This window comes from Nothobranchius furzeri, chromosome 6, assembly GCF_043380555.1.
Source record: "Nothobranchius furzeri strain GRZ-AD chromosome 6, NfurGRZ-RIMD1, whole genome shotgun sequence".
NCBI lineage: Eukaryota > Metazoa > Chordata > Actinopteri > Cyprinodontiformes > Nothobranchiidae > Nothobranchius > Nothobranchius furzeri.
This window is the reverse complement of record NC_091746.1, coordinates 13,861,378-13,882,441: the sequence shown is the minus strand read 5'-3', so window position 1 is coordinate 13,882,441 and position 21,064 is coordinate 13,861,378.

Here is a 21,064-nt window from a genome sequence, read left to right as displayed (position 1 = left end):
AAGGTAGAATCTATTGAGTTGTAAGTGATCTGAACGTTTCAAGATGATCGCACATTCCTATAGGGGGTAAAACCATGTCCCAAAGGTCACCGGGCCTGGTGTCACTTTAAAGAAGTAGTCCAGTTACACATTTGTGGGCTTATAACTTGGCTTCTGAATGTCCTAGAGAGGTTAGGTTTGTTTTAGTGTACTCCAATCAACAGCCCCTACAACCACAAAAAGGAATGGAGTCATTAGCACTTATGGTTTGTAAATGGCACCCAGAATTATGTTGCACGAAGCACAATTTCACATCATTCTGGGTTCATTTGTGTGAAAACAAGGTCCAATCAGGCTGAAACGTTACAGGAAGTTAGAATCTATTGAGTTGTAAGTGATCTGAACGTTTCATGATGATAGCACTTTCCTAAGGGGGTCAAACCATGTCCCAAAGGTCACCGGATCTGGTGTCAATTTAAAGAAGTAGTCCAGTTACACATTTGTGGGCTTATAACGTGGCTTCTGAATGTCCTAGAGAGATCAGGTTTGTTTTAGTATACTCCAATCAACAGCCCCTACAACCACAAAAAGGAATGGAGTCATTAGCACTTATGGTTTTTAAATGGCACCCAGAATTATGTTGCACGAAGCACAATTTCACATGATTCTGGGTCCATTTGTGTGAAAACAAGGTCCAATCAGGCTGAAACGTTACAGGAAGGTAGAATCTATTGAGTTGTAAGTGATCTAAAACATTTCATGATGATAGCACTTTCCTAAGGGGGTCAAACCATGTCCCAAAGGTCACCGGATCTGGTGTCAATTTAAAGAAGTAGTCCAGTTACACATTTGTGGGCTTATAACTTGGCTTCTGAATGTCCTAGAGAGATCAGGTTTATTTTAGTGTACTCCAATCAACAGCCCCTACAACCACAAAAAGGAATGGAGTCATTAGCACTTATGGTTTGTAAATGGCACCCAGAATTATGTTGCACGAAGCACAATTTCACATCATTCTGGGTCCATTTGTGTGAAAACAAGGTCCAATCAGGCTGAAACGCTACAAGAAGGTAGAATCTATTGAGTTGTAAGTGATCTGAACGTTTCAAGATGATCTCACATTCCTATAGGGGGTAAAACCATGTCCCAAAGGTCACCGGGCCTGGTGTCACTTTAAAGAAGTAGTCCAGTTACACATTTGTGGGCTTATAACTTGGCTTCTGAATGTCCTAGAGAGGTTAGGTTTGTTTTAGTGTACTCCAATCAACAGCCCCTACAACCACAAAAAGGAATGGAGTCATTAGCACTTATGGTTTGTAAATGGCACCCAGAATTATGTTGCACGAAGCACAATTTCACATCATTCTGGGTTCATTTGTGTGAAAACAAGGTCCAATCAGGCTGAAACGTTACAGGAAGTTAGAATCTATTGAGTTGTAAGTGATCTGAACGTTTCATGATGATAGCACTTTCCTAAGGGGGTCAAACCATGTCCCAAAGGTCACCGGATCTGGTGTCAATTTAAAGAAGTAGTCCAGTTACACATTTGTGGGCTTATAACGTGGCTTCTGAATGTCCTAGAGAGATCAGGTTTGTTTTAGTATACTCCAATCAACAGCCCCTACAACCACAAAAAGGAATGGAGTCATTAGCACTTATGGTTTTTAAATGGCACCCAGAATTATGTTGCACGAAGCACAATTTCACATGATTCTGGGTCCATTTGTGTGAAAACAAGGTCCAATCAGGCTGAAACGTTACAGGAAGGTAGAATCTATTGAGTTGTAAGTGATCTAAAACATTTCATGATGATAGCACTTTCCTAAGGGGGTCAAACCATGTCCCAAAGGTCACCGGATCTGGTGTCAATTTAAAGAAGTAGTCCAGTTACACATTTGTGGGCTTATAACTTGGCTTCTGAATGTCCTAGAGAGATCAGGTTTAGTTTAGTGTACTCCAATCAACAGCCCCTACAACCACAAAAAGGAATGGAGTCATTAGCACTTATGGTTTGTAAATGGCACCCAGAATTATGTTGCACGAAGCACTATTTCACATCATTCTGGGTCCATTTGTGTGAAAACAAGGTCCAATCAGGCTGAAACGTTACAGGAAGGTAGAATCTATTGAGTTGTAAGTGATCTGAACGTTTAATGATGATAGCACTTTCCTAAGGGGGTCAAACCATGTCCCAAAGGTCACCGGATCTGGTGTCAATTTAAAGAAGTAGTCCAGTTACACATTTGTGGGCTTATAACTTGGCTTCTGAATGTCCTTGAGAGATCAGGTTTATTGTAGTGTACTCCAATCAACAGCCCCTACAACCACAAAAAGGAATGGAGTCATTAGCACTTATGGTTTGTAAATGGCACCCAGAATTATGTTGCACGAAGCACTATTTCACATCATTCTGGGTCCATTTGTGTGAAAACAAGGTCCAATCAGGCTGAAACATTACAGGAAGGTAGAATCTATTGAGTTGTAAGTGATCTGAACGTTTCATGATGATAGCACTTTCCTAAGGGGGTCAAACCATGTCCCAAAGGTCACCGGATCTGGTGTATATTTAAAGAAGTAGTCCAGTTACACATGTGTGGGCTTATAACTTGGCTTCTGAATGTCCTAGAGAGATCAAGTTTATTTTAGTGTACTCCAATCAACAGCCCCTACAACCACAAAAAGGAATGGAGTCATTAGCACCAATGGTTTGTAAATGGCTCCCAGAATTATGTTGCACGAAGCACTATTTCACATCATTCTGGGTCCATTTGTGTGAAAACAAGGTCCAATCAGGCTGAAACGTTACAAGAAGGTAGAATCTATTGAGTTGTAAGTGATCTGAACATTTCATGATGATAGCACTTTCCTAAGGGGGTCAAACCATGTCCCAAAGGTCACCGGATCTGGTGTCAATTTAAAGAAGTAGTCCAGTTACACCTTTGTGGGCTTATAACTTGGCTTCTGAATGTCCTAGAGAGGTTAGGTTTGTTTTAGTGTACTCCAATCTACAGCCCCTACAACCACAAAAAGGAATGGAGTCATTAGCACTTATGGTTTGTAAATGACACCCAGAATTATGTTGCACGAAGCACAATTTCACATCATTCTGGGTTCATTTGTGTGAAAACAAGGTCCAATCAGGCTGAAACGTTACAGGAAGGTAGAATCTATTGAGTTGTAAGTGATCTGAACGTTTAATGATGATAGCACTTTCCTAAGGGGGTCAAACCATGTCCCAAAGGTCACCGGATCTGGTGTCAATTTAAAGAAGTAGTCCAGTTACACATTTGTGGGCTTATAACTTGGCTTCTGAATGTCCTAGAGAGATCAGGTTTATTGTAGTGTACTCCAATCAACAGCCCCTACAACCACAAAAAGGAATGGAGTCATTAGCACTTATGGTTTGTAAATGGCACCCAGAATTATGTTGCACGAAGCACTATTTCACATCATTCTGGGTCCATTTGTGTGAAAACAAGGTCCAATCAGGCTGAAACGTTACAGGAAGGTAGAATCTATTGAGTTGTAAGTGATCTGAATGTTTAATGATGATAGCACTTTCCTAAGGGGGTCAAACCATGTCCCAAAGGTCACCGGATCTGGTGTCAATTTAAAGAAGTAGTCCAGTTACACATTTGTGGGCTTATAACTTGGCTTCTGAATGTCCTAGAGAGATCAGGTTTATTGTAGTGTACTCCAATCAACAGCCCCTACAACCACAAAAAGGAATGGAGTCATTAGCACTTATGGTTTGTAAATGGCACCCAGAATTATGTTGCACGAAGCACTATTTCACATCATTCTGGGTCCATTTGTGTGAAAACAAGGTCCAATCAGGATGAAACATTACAGGAAGGTAGAATCTATTGAGTTGTAAGTGATCTGAACGTTTAATGATGATAGCACTTTCCTAAGGGGGTCAAACCATGTCCCAAAGGTCACCGGATCTGGTGTCAATTTAAAGAAGTAGTCCAGTTACACATTTGTGGGCTTATAACTTGGCTTCTGAATGTCCTAGAGCGATCAGGTTTGTTTTAGTGTACTCCAATCAACAGCCCCTACAACCACAAAAAGGAATGGAGTCATTAGCACTTATAGCTTTTAAATGGCACCCAGAATTATGTTGCACGAAGCACAATTTCAAATCATTCTGGGTTCATTTGTGTGAAAACAAGGTCCAATCAGGCTGAAACGTTACATGAAGGTAGAATCTATTGAGTTGTAAGTGATCTGAACGTTTCATAATGATAGCACTTTCCTAAGGGGGTCAAACCATGTCTCAAAGGTCACCGGATCTGGTGTCAATTTAAAGAAGTAGTCCAGTTACACATTTGTGGGCTTATAACTTGGCTTCTGAATGTCCTAGAGCGATCAGGTTTGTTTTAGTGTACTCCAATCAACAGCCCCTAGAACCACAAAAAGGAATGGAGAAATTAGCACTTATGGTTTTTAAATGGCACCCAGAATTATGTTGCACAAAGCACAATTTCACATCATTCTGGGTTCATTTGTGTGAAAACAAGGTCCAATCAGGCTGAAACGTTACAGGAAGGTAGAATCTATTGAGTTGTAAGTGATCTGAACGTTTCATGATGATCGCAGTTTCCTAAGGGGGTCAAACCATGTCCCAAAGGTCACCGGATCTGGTGTCACTTTAAATAAGTAGTCCAGTTACACATTTGTGGGCTTATAACTTGGCTTCTGAATGTCCTAGAGAGGTCAGGGTTGTTTTAGTGTACTCCAGTCAACAGCCCCTACAACCACAAAAAGGAATGGAGTCATTAGCACTTATGGTTTGTAAATGGCACCCAGAATTATGTTGCACGAAGCACAATTTCACATCATTCTGGGTCCATTTGTGTGAAAACAAGTTCCGATAAGGCTGAAACGTTACAGGACGGTAGAATCTATTGAGTTGTAAGTGATCTGAACGTTTCATGATGATAGCACTTTCCTAAGGGGGTCACACCATGTCCCAAAGGTCACCGGATCTGGTGTCAATTTAAAGAAGTAGTCCAGTTACACATGTGTGGGCTTATAACTTGGCTTCTGAATGTCCTAGAGAGATCAGGTTTGTTTTAGTGTACTCCAATCAACAGCCCCTACAACCACAAAAAGGAATGGAGTCATTAGCACTTATGGTTTTTAAATGGCACCCAGAATTACGTTGCACAAAGCACAATTTCACATCATTCTGGGTTCATTTGTGTGAAAACAAGGTCCAATCAGGATGAATCGTTACAGGAAGCTAGAATCTATTGAGTTGTAAGTGATCTGAACGTTTCATGATGATAGCACTTTCCTAAGGGGGTCAAACCATGTCCCAAAGATCACCGGATCTGGTGTCAATTTAAAGAAGTAGTCCAGTTACACATTTGTGGGCTTATAACTTGGCTTCTGAATGTCCTAGAGAGATCAGGTTTGTTTTAGTGTACTCCAATAAACAGCCCCTACAACCACAAAAAGGAATGGAGTCATTAGCACTTATGGTTTGTAAATGGCACCCAGAATTATGTTGCACGAAGCACAATTTCACATCATTCTGGGTCCATTTGTGTGAAAACAAGGTCCAGTCAGGCTGAAACGCTACAAGAAGGTAGAATCTATTGAGTTGTAAGTGATCTGAACGTTTCAAGATGATCGCACATTCCTATAGGGGGTAAAACCATGTCCCAAAGGTCACCGGGCCTGGTGTCACTTTAAAGAAGTAGTCCAGTTACACATTTGTGGGCTTATAACTTGGCTTCTGAATGTCCTAGAGAGGTTAGGTTTGTTTTAGTGTACTCCAATCAACAGCCCCTACAACCACAAAAAGGAATGGAGTCATTAGCACTTATGGTTTGTAAATGGCACCCAGAATTATGTTGCACGAAGCACAATTTCACATCATTCTGGGTCCATTTGTGTGAAAACAAGGTCCAATCAGGCTGAAACGTTACAGGAAGGTAGAATCTATTGAGTTGTAAGTGATCTGAACGTTTCATGATGATAGCACTTTCCTAAGGGGGTCAAACCATGTCCCAAAGGTCACCGGATCTGGTGTCAATTTAAAGAAGTAGTCCAGTTACATATTTGTGGGCTTATCACTTGGCTTCTGAATGTTCTAGAGAGATCAGGTTTATTTTAGTGTACTCCAATCAACAGCCCCTACAACCACAAAAAGGAATGGAGTCATTAGCACTTATGGTTTGTAAATGGCACCCAGAATTATGTTGCACAAAGCACAATTTCACATCATTCTGGGTTCATTTGTGTGAAAACAAGGTCCAATCAGGCTGAAACGTTACAGGAAGGTAGAATCTATTGAGTTGTAAGTGATCTGAACGTTTCATGATGATAGCACTTTCCTAAGGGGGTCACATCATGTCCCAAAGGTCACCGGATCTGGTGTCAATTTAAAGAAGTAGTCCAGTTACACATGTGTGGGCTTATAACTTGGCTTCTGAATGTCCTAGAGAGGTCAGGGTTGTTTTAGTGTACTCCAATCAACAGCCCCTACAACCACAAAAAGGAATGGAGTCATTAGCACTTATGGTTTGTAAATGGCACCCAGAATTATGTTGCACGAAGCACAATTTCACATCATTCTGGGTCCATTTGTGTGAAAACAAGGTCCAATCAGGCTGAAACGTTACAGGAAGGTAGAATCTATTGAGTTGTAAGTGATCTGAACGTTTCATGATGATAGCACTTTCCTAAGGGGGTCACCTCATGTCCCAAAGGTCACCGGATCTGGTGTCAATTTAAATAAGTAGTCCAGTTACACATGTGTGGGCTTATAACTTGGCTTCTGAATGTCCTAGAGAGATCAGGTTTGTTTTAGTGTACTCCAATCAACAGCCCCTACAACCACAAAAAGGAATGGAGTCATTAGCACTTATGGTTTTTAAATGGCACCCAGAATTATGTTGCACGAAGCACAATTTCACATCATTCTGGGTTCATTTGTGTGAAAACAAGGTCCAATCAGGCTGAAACGTTACAAGAAGCTAGAATCTATTGAGTTGTAAGTGATCTGAACGTTTCATGATGATAGCACTTTCCTAAGGGGGTCAAACCATGTCCCAAAGGTCACCGGATCTGGTGTCACTTTAAAGAAGTAGTCCAGTTACACCTTTGTGGGCTTATAACTTGGCTTCTGAATGTCCTAGAGAGGTTAGGTTTGTTTTAGTGTACTCCAATCAACAGCCCCTACAACCACAAAAAGGAATGGAGTCATTAGCACTTATGGTTTTTAAATGGCACCCAGAATTATGTTGCACGAAGCACAATTTCACATCATTCTGGGTTCATTTGTGTGAAAACAAGGTCCAATCAGGCTGAAACGTTACAGGAAGGTAGAATCTATTGAGTTGTAAGTGATCTGAACGTTTCATGATGATAGCACTTTCCTAAGGGGGTCAAACCATGTCCCAAAGGTCACCGGATCTGGTGTCACTTTAAAGAAGTAGTCCAGTTACACATTTGTGGGCTTATAACTTGGCTTCTGAATGTCCTAGAGAGGTCAGGTTTGATTTAGTGTACTCCAATCAACAGCCCCTACAACCACAAAAAGTAATGGAGTCATTAGCACTTATGGTTTGTAAATGGCACCCAGAATTATGTTGCACGAAGCACAATTTCACATCATTCTGGGTCCATTTGTGTGAAAACAAGGTCCAATCAGGCTGAAACAATACAGGAAGGTAGAATCTATTAAGTTGTAAGTGATCTGAACGTTTCATGATGATAGCACTTCCCTAAGGGGGTCAAACCATGTCCCAAAGGTCACCGGATCTGGTGTCTAAAGAAGTAGTCCAGTTACAAATTTGTGGGCTTATAACTTGGCTTCTGAATGTCCTAGAGAGATCAGGTTTGTTTTAGTATACTCCAATCAACAGCCCCTACAACCACAAAAAGTAATGGAGTCATTAGCACTTATGGTTTGTAAATGGCACCCAGAATTATGTTGCACGAAGCACAATTTCACATCATTCTGGGTCCATTTGTGTGAAAACAAGGTCCAATCAGGCTGAAACGCTACAAGAAGGTAGAATCTATTGAGTTGTAAGTGATCTGAACGTTTCAAGATGATCGCACATTCCTATAGGGGTAAAACCATGTCCCAAAGGTCACCGGATCTGGTGTCAATTTAAAGAAGTAGTCCAGTTACATATTTGTGGGCTTATCACTTGGCTTCTGAATGTTCTAGAGAGATCAGGTTTATTTTAGTGTACTCCAATCAACAGCCCCTACAACCACAAAAAGGAATGGAGTCATTAGCACTTATGGTTTTTAAATGGCACCCAGAATTATGTTGCACGAAGCACAATTTCACATCATTCTGGGTTCATTTGTGTGAAAACAAGGTCCAATCAGGCTGAAACGTTACAAGAAGCTAGAATCTATTGAGTTGTAAGTGATCTGAACGTTTCATGATGATAGCACTTTCCTAAGGGGGTCAAACCATGTCCCAAAGGTCACCGGATCTGGTGTCACTTTAAAGAAGTAGTCCAGTTACACCTTTGTGGGCTTATAACTTGGCTTCTGAATGTCCTAGAGAGGTTAGGTTTGTTTTAGTGTACTCCAATCAACAGCCCCTACAACCACAAAAAGGAATGGAGTCATTAGCACTTATGGTTTTTAAATGGCACCCAGAATTATGTTGCACGAAGCACAATTTCACATCATTCTGGGTTCATTTGTGTGAAAACAAGGTCCAATCAGGCTGAAACGTTACAGGAAGGTAGAATCTATTGAGTTGTAAGTGATCTGAACGTTTCATGATGATAGCACTTTCCTAAGGGGGTCAAACCATGTCCCAAAGGTCACCGGATCTGGTGTCACTTTAAAGAAGTAGTCCAGTTACACATTTGTGGGCTTATAACTTGGCTTCTGAATGTCCTAGAGAGGTCAGGTTTGATTTAGTGTACTCCAATCAGCAGCCCCTACAACCACAAAAAGTAATGGAGTCATTAGCACTTATGGTTTGTAAATGGCACCCAGAATTATGTTGCACGAAGCACAATTTCACATCATTCTGGGTCCATTTGTGTGAAAACAAGGTCCAATCAGGCTGAAACAATACAGGAAGGTAGAATCTATTAAGTTGTAAGTGATCTGAACGTTTCATGATGATAGCACTTCCCTAAGGGGGTCAAACCATGTCCCAAAGGTCACCGGATCTGGTGTCTAAAGAAGTAGTCCAGTTACAAATTTGTGGGCTTATAACTTGGCTTCTGAATGTCCTAGAGAGATCAGGTTTGTTTTAGTATACTCCAATCAACAGCCCCTACAACCACAAAAAGTAATGGAGTCATTAGCACTTATGGTTTGTAAATGGCACCCAGAATTATGTTGCACGAAGCACAATTTCACATCATTCTGGGTCCATTTGTGTGAAAACAAGGTCCAATCAGGCTGAAACGCTACAAGAAGGTAGAATCTATTGAGTTGTAAGTGATCTGAACGTTTCAAGATGATCGCACATTCCTATAGGGGTAAAACCATGTCCCAAAGGTCACCGGATCTGGTGTCAATTTAAAGAAGTAGTCCAGTTACATATTTGTGGGCTTATCACTTGGCTTCTGAATGTTCTAGAGAGATCAGGTTTATTTTAGTGTACTCCAATCAACAGCCCCTACAACCACAAAAAGGAATGGAGTCATTAGCACTTATGGTTTTTAAATGGCACCCAGAATTATGTTGCACGAAGCACAATTTCACATCATTCTGGGTTCATTTGTGTGAAAACAAGGTCCAATCAGGCTGAAACGTTACAAGAAGCTAGAATCTATTGAGTTGTAAGTGATCTGAACGTTTCATGATGATAGCACTTTCCTAAGGGGGTCAAACCATGTCCCAAAGGTCACCGGATCTGGTGTCACTTTAAAGAAGTAGTCCAGTTACACCTTTGTGGGCTTATAACTTGGCTTCTGAATGTCCTAGAGAGGTTAGGTTTGTTTTAGTGTACTCCAATCAACAGCCCCTACAACCACAAAAAGGAATGGAGTCATTAGCACTTATGGTTTTTAAATGGCACCCAGAATTATGTTGCACGAAGCACAATTTCACATCATTCTGGGTTCATTTGTGTGAAAACAAGGTCCAATCAGGCTGAAACGTTACAGGAAGGTAGAATCTATTGAGTTGTAAGTGATCTGAACGTTTCATGATGATAGCACTTTCCTAAGGGGGTCAAACCATGTCCCAAAGGTCACCGGATCTGGTGTCACTTTAAAGAAGTAGTCCAGTTACACATTTGTGGGCTTATAACTTGGCTTCTGAATGTCCTAGAGAGGTCAGGTTTGATTTAGTGTACTCCAATCAACAGCCCCTACAACCACAAAAAGGAATGGAGTCATTAGCACTTATGGTTTGTAAATGGCACCCAGAATTATGTTGCACGAAGCACAATTTCACATCATTCTGGGTCCATTTGTGTGAAAACAAGGTCCAATCAGGCTGAAACAATACAGGAAGGTAGAATCTATTAAGTTGTAAGTGATCTGAACGTTTCATGATGATAGCACTTCCCTAAGGGGGTCAAACCATGTCCCAAAGGTCACCGGATCTGGTGTCTAAAGAAGTAGTCCAGTTACAAATTTGTGGGCTTATAACTTGGCTTCTGAATGTCCTAGAGAGATCAGGTTTGTTTTAGTATACTCCAATCAACAGCCCCTACAACCACAAAAAGTAATGGAGTCATTAGCACTTATGGTTTGTAAATGGCACCCAGAATTATGTTGCACGAAGCACAATTTCACATCATTCTGGGTCCATTTGTGTGAAAACAAGGTCCAATCAGGCTGAAACGTTACAAGAAAGTAGAATCTATTGAGTTGTAAGTGATCTGAACATTTCATGATGATAGCACTTTCCTAAGGGGGTCAAACCATGTCCCAAAGGTCACCGGATCTGGTGTCAATTTAAAGAAGTAGTCCAGTTACAATTTTGTGGGCTTATAACTTGGTTTCTGAATGTCCTAGAGAGGTTAGGTTTGTTTTAGTGTACTCCAATCTACAGCCCCTACAACCACAAAAAGGAATGGAGTCATTAGCACTTATGGTTTGTAAATGGCACCCAGAATTATGTTGCACGAAGCACAATTTCACATCATTCTGGGTTCATTTGTGTGAAAACAAGGTCCAATCAGGCTGAAACGTTACAGGAAGGTAGAATCTATTGAGTTGTAAGTGATCTGAACGTTTAATGATGATAGCACTTTCCTAAGGGGGTCAAACCATGTCCCAAAGGTCACGGATCTGGTGTCAATTTAAAGAAGTAGTCCAGTTACACATTTGGGGGCTTATAACTTGGCTTCTGAATGTCCTAGAGAGATCAGGTTTATTGTAGTGTACTCCAATCAACAGCCCCTACAACCACAAAAAGGAATGGAGTCATTAGCACTTATGGTTTGTAAATGGCACCCAGAATTATGTTGCACGAAGCACTATTTCACATCATTCTGGGTCCATTTGTGTGAAAACAAGGTCCAGTCAGGCTGAAACGTTACAGCAAGGTAGAATCTAATGAGTTGTAAGGGATCTGAACGTTTCATGATGATAGCACTTTCCTAAGGGGGTCAAACCATGTCCCAAAGGTCACCGGATCTGGTGTCACTTTAAAGAAGTAGTCCAGTTACACATTTGTGGGCTTATAACTTGGCTTCTGAATGTCCTAGAGAGGTCAGGTTTGTTTTAGTGTACTCCAATCAACAGCCCCTACAACCACAAAAAGGAATGGAGTCATTAGCACTTATGGTTTGTAAATGGCACCCAGAATTATGTTGCACGAAGCACTATTTCACATCATTCTGGGTCCATTTGTGTGAAAACAAGGTCCAATCAGGCTGAAACGTTACAAGAAAGTAGAATCTATTGAGTTGTAAGTGATCTGAACATTTCATGATGATAGCACTTTCCTAAGGGGGTCAAACCATGTCCCAAAGGTCACCGGATCTGGTGTCAATTTAAAGAAGTAGTCCAGTTACAATTTTGTGGGCTTATAACTTGGTTTCTGAATGTCCTAGAGAGGTTAGGTTTGTTTTAGTGTACTCCAATCTACAGCCCCTACAACCACAAAAAGGAATGGAGTCATTAGCACTTATGGTTTGTAAATGGCACCCAGAATTATGTTGCACGAAGCACAATTTCACATCATTCTGGGTTCATTTGTGTGAAAACAAGGTCCAATCAGGCTGAAACGTTACAGGAAGGTAGAATCTATTGAGTTGTAAGTGATCTGAACGTTTAATGATGATAGCACTTTCCTAAGGGGGTCAAACCATGTCCCAAAGGTCACGGATCTGGTGTCAATTTAAAGAAGTAGTCCAGTTACACATTTGTGGGCTTATAACTTGGCTTCTGAATGTCCTAGAGAGATCAGGTTTATTGTAGTGTACTCCAATCAACAGCCCCTACAACCACAAAAAGGAATGGAGTCATTAGCACTTATGGTTTGTAAATGGCACCCAGAATTATGTTGCACGAAGCACTATTTCACATCATTCTGGGTCCATTTGTGTGAAAACAAGGTCCAGTCAGGCTGAAACGTTACAGCAAGGTAGAATCTAATGAGTTGTAAGTGATCTGAACGTTTAATGATGATAGCACTTTCCTAAGGGGGTCAAACCATGTCCCAAAGGTCACCGGATCTGGTGTCAATTTAAAGAAGTTGTCCAGTTACACATTTGTGGGCTTATAACTTGGCTTCTGAATGTCCTAGAGCGATCAGGTTTGTTTTAGTGTACTCCAATCAACAGCCCCTACAACCACAAAAAGGAATGGAGTCATTAGCACTTATGGCTTTTAAATGGCACCCAGAATTATGTTGCACGAAGCACAATTTCACATCATTCTGGGTTCATTTGTGTGAAAACAAGGTCCAATCAGGCTGAAACGTTACATGAAGGTAGAATCTATTGAGTTGTAAGTGATCTGAAGGTTTCATGATGATAGCACTTTCCTAAGGGGGTCAAACCATGTCTCAAAGGTCACCGGATCTGGTGTCAATTTAAAGAAGTAGTCAAGTTACACATTTGTGGGCTTATAACTTGGCTTCTGAATGTCCTAGAGCGATCAGGTTTGTTTTAGTGTACTCCAATCAACAGCCCCTAGAACCACAAAAAGGAATGGAGACATTAGCACTTATGGTTTTTAAATGGCACCCAGAATTATGTTGCACGAAGCACAATTTCACATCATTCTGGGTTCATTTGTGTGAAAACAAGGTCCAATCAGGCTGAAACGTTACAGGAAGGTAGAATCTATTGAGTTGTAAGTGATCTGAACGTTTCATGATGATAACACTTTCCTAAGGGGGTCAAACAATGTCCCAAAGGTCACCGGATCTGGTGTCACTTTAAAGAAGTAGTCCAGTTACACATTTGTGGGCTTATAACTTGGCTTCTGAATGTCCTAGAGAGGTCAGGGTTGTTTTAGTGTACTCCAATCAACAGCCCCTACAACCACTAAAAGGAATGGAGTCATTAGCACTTATGGTTTGTAAATGGCACCCAGAATTATGTTGCACGAAGCACAATTTCACATCATTCTGGGTCCATTTGTGTGAAAACAAGGTCCAATCAGGCTGAAACGTTACAGGAAGGTAGAATCTATTGAGTTGTAAGTGATCTGAACGTTTCATGATGATAGCACTTTCCTAAGGGGGTCACACCATGTCCCAAAGGTCACCGGATCTGGTGTCAATTTAAAGAAGTAGTCCAGTTACACATGTGTGGGCTTATAGCTTGGCTTCTGAATGTCCTAGAGCGATCAGGTTTGCTTTAGTGTACTCCAATCAACAGCCCCTACAACCACAAACAGGAATGGAGACATTAGCACTTATGGTTTTTAAATGGCACCCAGAATTATGTTGCACGAAGCACAATTTCCCATCATTCTGGGTTCATTTGTGTGAAAACAAGGTCCAATCAGGCTGAAACAATACAGGAAGGTAGAATCTATTGAGTTGTAAGTGATCTGAACGTTTCATGATGATCGCACTTTCCTAAGGGGGTCAAACCATGTCCCAAAGGTCACCGGATCTGGTGACACTTTACAGAAGTAGTCCAGTTACACATTTGTGGGCTTATAACTTGGCTTCTGAATGTCCTAGAGAGGTCAGGGTTGTTTAAGTGTACTCCAATCAACAGCTCCTACAACAACAAAAAGGAATGGAGTCATTAGCACTTATGGTTTGTAAATGGCACCCAGAATTATGTTGCACGAAGCACAATTTCACATCATTCTGGGTCCATTTGTGTGAAAACAAGGTCCAATAAGGCTGAAACGTTACAGGAAGGTAGAATCTATTGAGTTGTAAGTGATCTGAACGTTTCATGATGATAGCACTTTCCTAAGGGGGTCACACCATGTCCCAAAGGTCACCGGATCTGGTGTCAATTTAAAGAAGTAGTCCAGTTACACATGTGTGGGCTTATAACTTGGCTTCTGAATGTCCTAGAGAGATCAGGTTTGTTTTTGTGTACTCCAATCAACAGCCCCTACAACCACAAAAAGGAATGGAGTCATTAGCACTTATGGTTTTTAAATGGCACCCAGAATTATGTTGCACGAAGCACAATTTCACATCATTCTGGGTTCATTTGTGTGAAAACAAGGTCCAATCAGGCTGAAACGTTACAAGAAGCTAGAATCTATTGAGTTGTAAGTGATCTGAACGTTTCATGATGATAGCACTTTCCTAAGGGGGTCAAACCATGTCCCAAAGGTCACCAGATCTGGTGTCACTTTAAAGAAGTAGTCCAGTTACACCTTTGTGGGATTATAACTTGGCTTCTGAATGTCCTAGAGAGGTTAGGTTTGTTTTAGTGTACTCCAATCAACAGCCCCTACAACCACAAAAAGGAATGGAGTCATTAGCACTTATGGTTTTTAAATGGCACCCAGAATTATGTTGCACAAAGCACAATTTCACATCATTCTGGGTTCATTTGTGTGAAAACAAGGTCCAATCAGGCTGAAACGTTACAGGAAGGTAGAATCTATTGAGTTGTAAGTGATCTGAACGTTTCATGATGATAGCACTTTCCTAAGGGGGTCAAACCATGTCCCAAAGGTCAACGGATCTGGTGTCACTTTAAAGAAGTAGTCCAGTTACACATTTGTGGGCTTATAACTTGGCTTCTGAATGTCCTAGAGAGGTCAGGGTTGTTTTAGTGTACTCCAATCAACAGCCCCTACAACCACAAAAAGGAATGGAGTCATTAGCACTTATGGTTTGTAAATGGCACCCAGAATTATGTTGCACGAAGCACAATTTCACATCATTCTGGGTCCATTTGTGTGAAAACAAGGTCCAATCAGGCTGAAACGTTACAGGAAGGTAGAATCTATTGAGTTGTAAGTGATCTGAACGTTTCATGATGATAGCACTTTCCTAAGGGGGTCAGACCATGTCCCAAAGGTCACCGGATCTGGTGTCAATTTAAAGAAGTAGTCCAGTTACACATGTGTGGGCTTATAACTTGGCTTCTGAATGTCCTAGAGAGATCGGGTTTGTTTTAGTGTACTCCAATCAACAGCCCCTACAACCACAAAAAGGAATGGAGTCATTAGCACTTATGGTTTTTAAATGGCACCCAGAATTATGTTGCACGAAGAACAATTTCACATCATTCTGGGTTAATTTGTGTGAAAACAAGGTCCAATCAGGCTGAAACGTTACAAGAAGCTAGAATCTATTGAGTTGTAAGTGATCTGAACGTTTCATGATGATAGCACTTTCCTAAGGGGGTCAAACCATGTCCCAAAGGTCACCGGATCTGGTGTCACTTTAAAGAAGTAGTCCAGTTACACCTTTGTGGGCTTATAACTTGGCTTCTGAATGTCCTAGAGAGGTTAGGTTTGTTTTAGTGTACTCCAATCAACAGCCCCTACAACCACAAAAAGGAATGGAGTCATTAGCACTTATGGTTTTTAAATGGCACCCAGAATTATGTTGCAAGAAGCACAATTTCACATCATTCTGGGTTCATTTGTGTGAAAACAAGGTCCAATCAGGCTGAAACGTTACAGGAAGGTAGAATCTATTGAGTTGTAAGTGATCTGAACGTTTCATGATGATAGCACTTTCCTAAGGGGGTCAAACCATGTCCCAAAGGTCACCAGATCTGGTGTCACTTTAAAGAAGTAGTCCAGTTACACATTTGTGGGCTTATAACTTGGCTTCTGAATGTCCTAGAGAGGTCAGGTTTGATTTAGTGTACTCCAATCAACAGCCCCTACAACCACAAAAAGGAATGGAGTCATTAGCACTTATGGTTTGTAAATGGCACCCAGAATTATGTTGCACGAAGCACAATTTCACATCATTCTGGGTCCATTTGTGTGAAAACAAGGTCCAATCAGGCTGAAACAATACAGGAAGGTAGAATCTATTAAGTTGTAAGTGATCTGAACGTTTCATGATGATAGCACTTCCCTAAGGGGGTCAAACCATGTCCCAAAGGTCACCGGATCTGGTGTCTAAAGAAGTAGTCCAGTTACAAATTTGTGGGCTTATAACTTGGCTTCTGAATGTCCTAGAGAGATCAGGTTTGTTTTAGTATACTCCAATCAACAGCCCCTACAACCACAAAAAGGAATGGAGTCATTAGACTTATGGTTTTTAAATGGCACCCAGAATTATGTTGCACGAAGCACAATTTCACATCATTCTGGGTTCATTTGTGTGAAAACAAGGTCCAATCAGGCTGAAACGTTACAGGAAGGTAGAATCTATTGCGTTGTAAGTGATCTGAACGTTTCATGATGATAGCACTTTCCTAAGGGGGTCAAACCATGTACCAAAGGTCACCGGATCTGGTGTCAATTTAAAGAAGTAGTCCAGTTACACATTTGTGGGCTTAAACCTTGGCTTCTGAATGTCCTAGAGAGATCAGGTTTGTTTTAGTGTACTCCAATCAACAGCCCCTACAACCACAAAAAGGAATGGAGTCATTAGCACTTATGGTTTTTAAATGGCACCCAGAATTATGTTGCACGAAGCACAATTTCACATCATTCTGGGTTCATTTGTGTGAAAACAAGGTCCAATCAGGCTGAAACGTTACAGGAAGCTAGAATCTATTGAGTTGTAAGTGATCTGAACGTTTCATGATGATAAAACTTTCCTAAGGTGGTCAAACCATGTCCCAAAGATCACCGGATCTGGTGTCAATTTAAAGAAGTAGTCCAGTTACACATTTGTGGGCTTATAACTTGGCTTCTGAATGTCCTAGAGAGATCAGGTTTGTTTTAGTGTACTCCAATCAACAGCCCCTACAACCACAAAAATTAATGGAGTCATTAGCACTTATGGTTTGTAAATGGCACCCAGAATTATGTTGCACGAAGCACAATTTCACATCATTCTGGGTCCATTTGTGTGAAAACAAGGTCCAATCAGGCTGAAACGCTACAAGAAGGTAGAATCTATTGAGTTGTAAGTGATCTGAACGTTTCAAGATGATCGCACATTCCTATAGGGGGTAAAACCATGTCCCAAAGGTCACCGGGCCTGGTGTCACTTTAAAGAAGTAGTCCAGTTACACATTTGCGGGCTTATAACTTGGCTTCTGAATGTCCTAGAGAGGTTAGGTTTGTTTTAGTGTACTCCAATCAACAGCCCCTACAACCACAAAAAGGAATGGAGTCATTAGCACTTATGGTTTTTAAATGGCACCCAGAATTATGTTGCACGAAGCACAATTTCACATCATTCTGGGTCCATTTGTGTGAAAACAAGGTCCAATCAGGCTGAAACGTTAGAGGAAGGTAGAATCTATTGAGTTGTAAGTGATCTGAACGTTTCATGATGATAGCACTTTCCTAAGGGGGTCAAACCATGTCCCAAAGGTCACCGGATCTGGTGTCACTTTAAAGAAGTAGTCCAGTTACACCTTTGTGGGCTTATAACTTGGCTTCTGAATGTCCTAGAGAGGTTAGGTTTGTTTTAGTGTACTCCAATCAACAGCCCCTACAACCACAAAAAGGAATGGAGTCATTAGCACTTATGGTTTTTAAATGGCACCCAGAATTATGTTGCACGAAGCACTATTTCACATCATTCTGGGTCCATTTGTGTGAAAACAAGGTCCAATCAGGCTGAAACGTTAGAGGAAGGTAGAATCTATTGAGTTGTAAGTGATCTGAACGTTTCATGATGATAGCACTTTCCTAAGGGGGTCAAACCATGTCCCAAAGGTCACCGGATCTGGTGTCACTTTAAAGAAGTAGTCCAGTTACACCTTTGTGGGCTTATAACTTGGCTTCTGAATGTCCTAGAGAGGTTAGGTTTGTTTTAGTGTACTCCAATCAACAGCCCCTACAACCACAAAAAGGAATGGAGTCATTAGCACTTATGGTTTTTAAATGGCACCCAGAATTATGTTGCACGAAGCACTATTTCACATCATTCTGGGTCCATTTGTGTGAAAACAAGGTCCAGTCAGGCTGAAACGTTACAGCAAGGTAGAATCTATTGAGTTGTAAGTGATCTGAACGTTTAATGATGATAGCACTTTCCTAAGGGGGTCAAACCATGTCCCAAAGTTCACCGGATCTGGTGTCAATTTAAAGAAGTTGTCCAGTTAAACATTTGTGGGCTTATAACTCAGCTTCTGAATGTCCTAGAGCGATCAGGTTTGTTTTAGTGTACTCCAATCAACAGCCCCTACAACCACAAAAAGGAATGGAGTCATTAGCACTTATGGCTTTTAAATGGCACCCAGAATTATGTTGCACGAAGCACAATTTCACATCATTCTGGGTTCATTTGTGTGAAAACAAGGTCCAATCAGGCTGAAACGTTACATGAAGGTAGAATCTATTGAGTTGTAAGTGATCTGAAGGTTTCATGATGATAGCACTTTCCTAAGGGGGTCAAACCATGTCTCAAAGGTCACCGGATCTGGTGTCAATTTAAAGAAGTAGTCCAGTTACACATTTGTGGGCTTATAACTTGGCTTCTGAATGTCCTAGAGAGGTCAGGGTTGTTTTAGTGTACTCCAATCAACAGCCCCTAGAACCACAAAAAGGAATGGAGACATTAGCACTTATGGTTTTTAAATGGCCCCCAGAATTATGTTGCACGAAGCACAATTTCACATCATTCTGGGTTCATTTGTGTGAAAACAAGGTCCAATCAGGCTGAAACGTTACAGGAAGGTAGAATCTATTGAGTTGTAAGTGATCTGAACGTTTCATGATGATAGCACTTTCCTAAGGGGGTCAAACAATGTCCCAAAGGTCACCGGATCTGGTGTCAATTTAAAGAAGTAGTCCAGTTACACATTTGTGGGCTTATAACTTGGCTTCTGAATGTCCTAGAGCGATTAGGTTTGCTTTAGTGTACTCCAATCAACAGCCCCTACAACCACAAACAGGAATGGAGACATTAGCACTTATGGTTTTTAAATGGCCCCCAGAATTATGTTGCACGAAGCACAATTTCACATCATTCTGGGTTCATTTGTGTGAAAACAAGGTCCAATCAGGCTGAAACAATACAGGAAGGTAGAATCTATTGAGTTGTAAGTGATCTGAACGTTTCATGATGATCACACTTTCCTAAGGGGGTCAAACAATGTCCCAAAGGTCACCGGATATGGTGTCACTTTAAAGAAGTAGTCCAGTTACACATTTGTGGGCTTATAACTTGGCTTCTGAATGTCCTAGAGAGGTCAGGGTTGTTTTAGTGTACTCCAATCAACAGCCCCTACAACCACAAAAAGGAATGGAGTCATTAGCACTTATGGTTTGTAAATGGCACCCAGAATTATGTTGCACGAAGCACAATTTCACATCATTCTGGGTCCATTTGTGTGAAAACAAGGTCCAATCAGGCTGAAACGTTACAAGAAGGTAGAATCTATTGAGTTGTAAGTGATCTGAACGTTTCATGATGATAGCACTTTCCTAAGGGGGTCACACCATGTCCCAAAGGTCACCGGATCTGGTGTCAATTTAAAGAAGTAGTCCAGTTACACATGTGTGGGCTTATAACTTGGCTTCTGAATGTCCTAGAGCGATCAGGTTTGCTTTAGTGTACTCCAATCAACAGCCCCTACAACCACAAAGAGGAATGGAGACATTAGCACTTATGGTTTTAAATAGCACCCAGAATTATGTTGCACGAAGCACAATTTCACATCATTCTGGGTTCATTTGTGTGAAAACAAGGTCCAATCAGGCTGAAACAATACAGGAAGGTAGAATCTATTGAGTTGTAAGTGATCTGAACGTTTCATGATGATCGCACTTTCCTAAGGGGGTCAAACCATGTCCCAAAGGTCACCGGATCTGGTGTCAATTTAAAGAAGTAGTCCAGTTTCACATTTGTGGGCTTAAACCTTGGCTTCTGAATGTCCTAGAGCGATCAGGTTTGTTTTAGTGTACTCCAATCAACAGCCCCTACAACCACAAAAAGGAATTGAGACATTAGCACTTATGGTTTTTAAATGGCACCCAGAATTATGTTGCACGAAGCACAATTTCACATCATTCTGAGTTCATTTGTGTAAAAACAAGGTCCAATCAGACTGAAACAATACAGGAAGGTAGAATCTATTGAGTTGTAAGTGATCTGAACGTTTCAAGATGATCACACATGCCTATAGGGGGTCAAACCATGTCCCAAATGTCACCGGGCCTGGTGTCACTTTAAAGAAGTAGTCCAGTTACACCTTTGTGGGCTTATAACTTGGCTTCTGAATGTCCTAGAGAGATCAGGTTTGTTTTAGTGTACTCCAATCAACAGCCCCTACAACCACAAAAAGGAATGGAGTCATTAGCACTTATGGTTTGTAAGTGGCACCCAGAATTATGTTGCACGAAGCACAATTTCACATGATTCTGGGTCAATTTGTGTGAAAACAAGGTCCAATCTCGCCTGAAACGCTACAAGAAGGTAGAATCTATTGAGTTGTAAGTGATCTGAACGTTTCAAGATGATCGCACATTCCTATAGGGGGTCAAACCATGTCCCAAAGGTCACCGGGCCAAGTGTCACTTTAAAGAAGTAGTCAAGTTACACCTTTGTGGGCTTATAACTTGGCTTCTGAATGTCCTAGAGAGATCAGGTTTGTTTTAGTATACTCCAA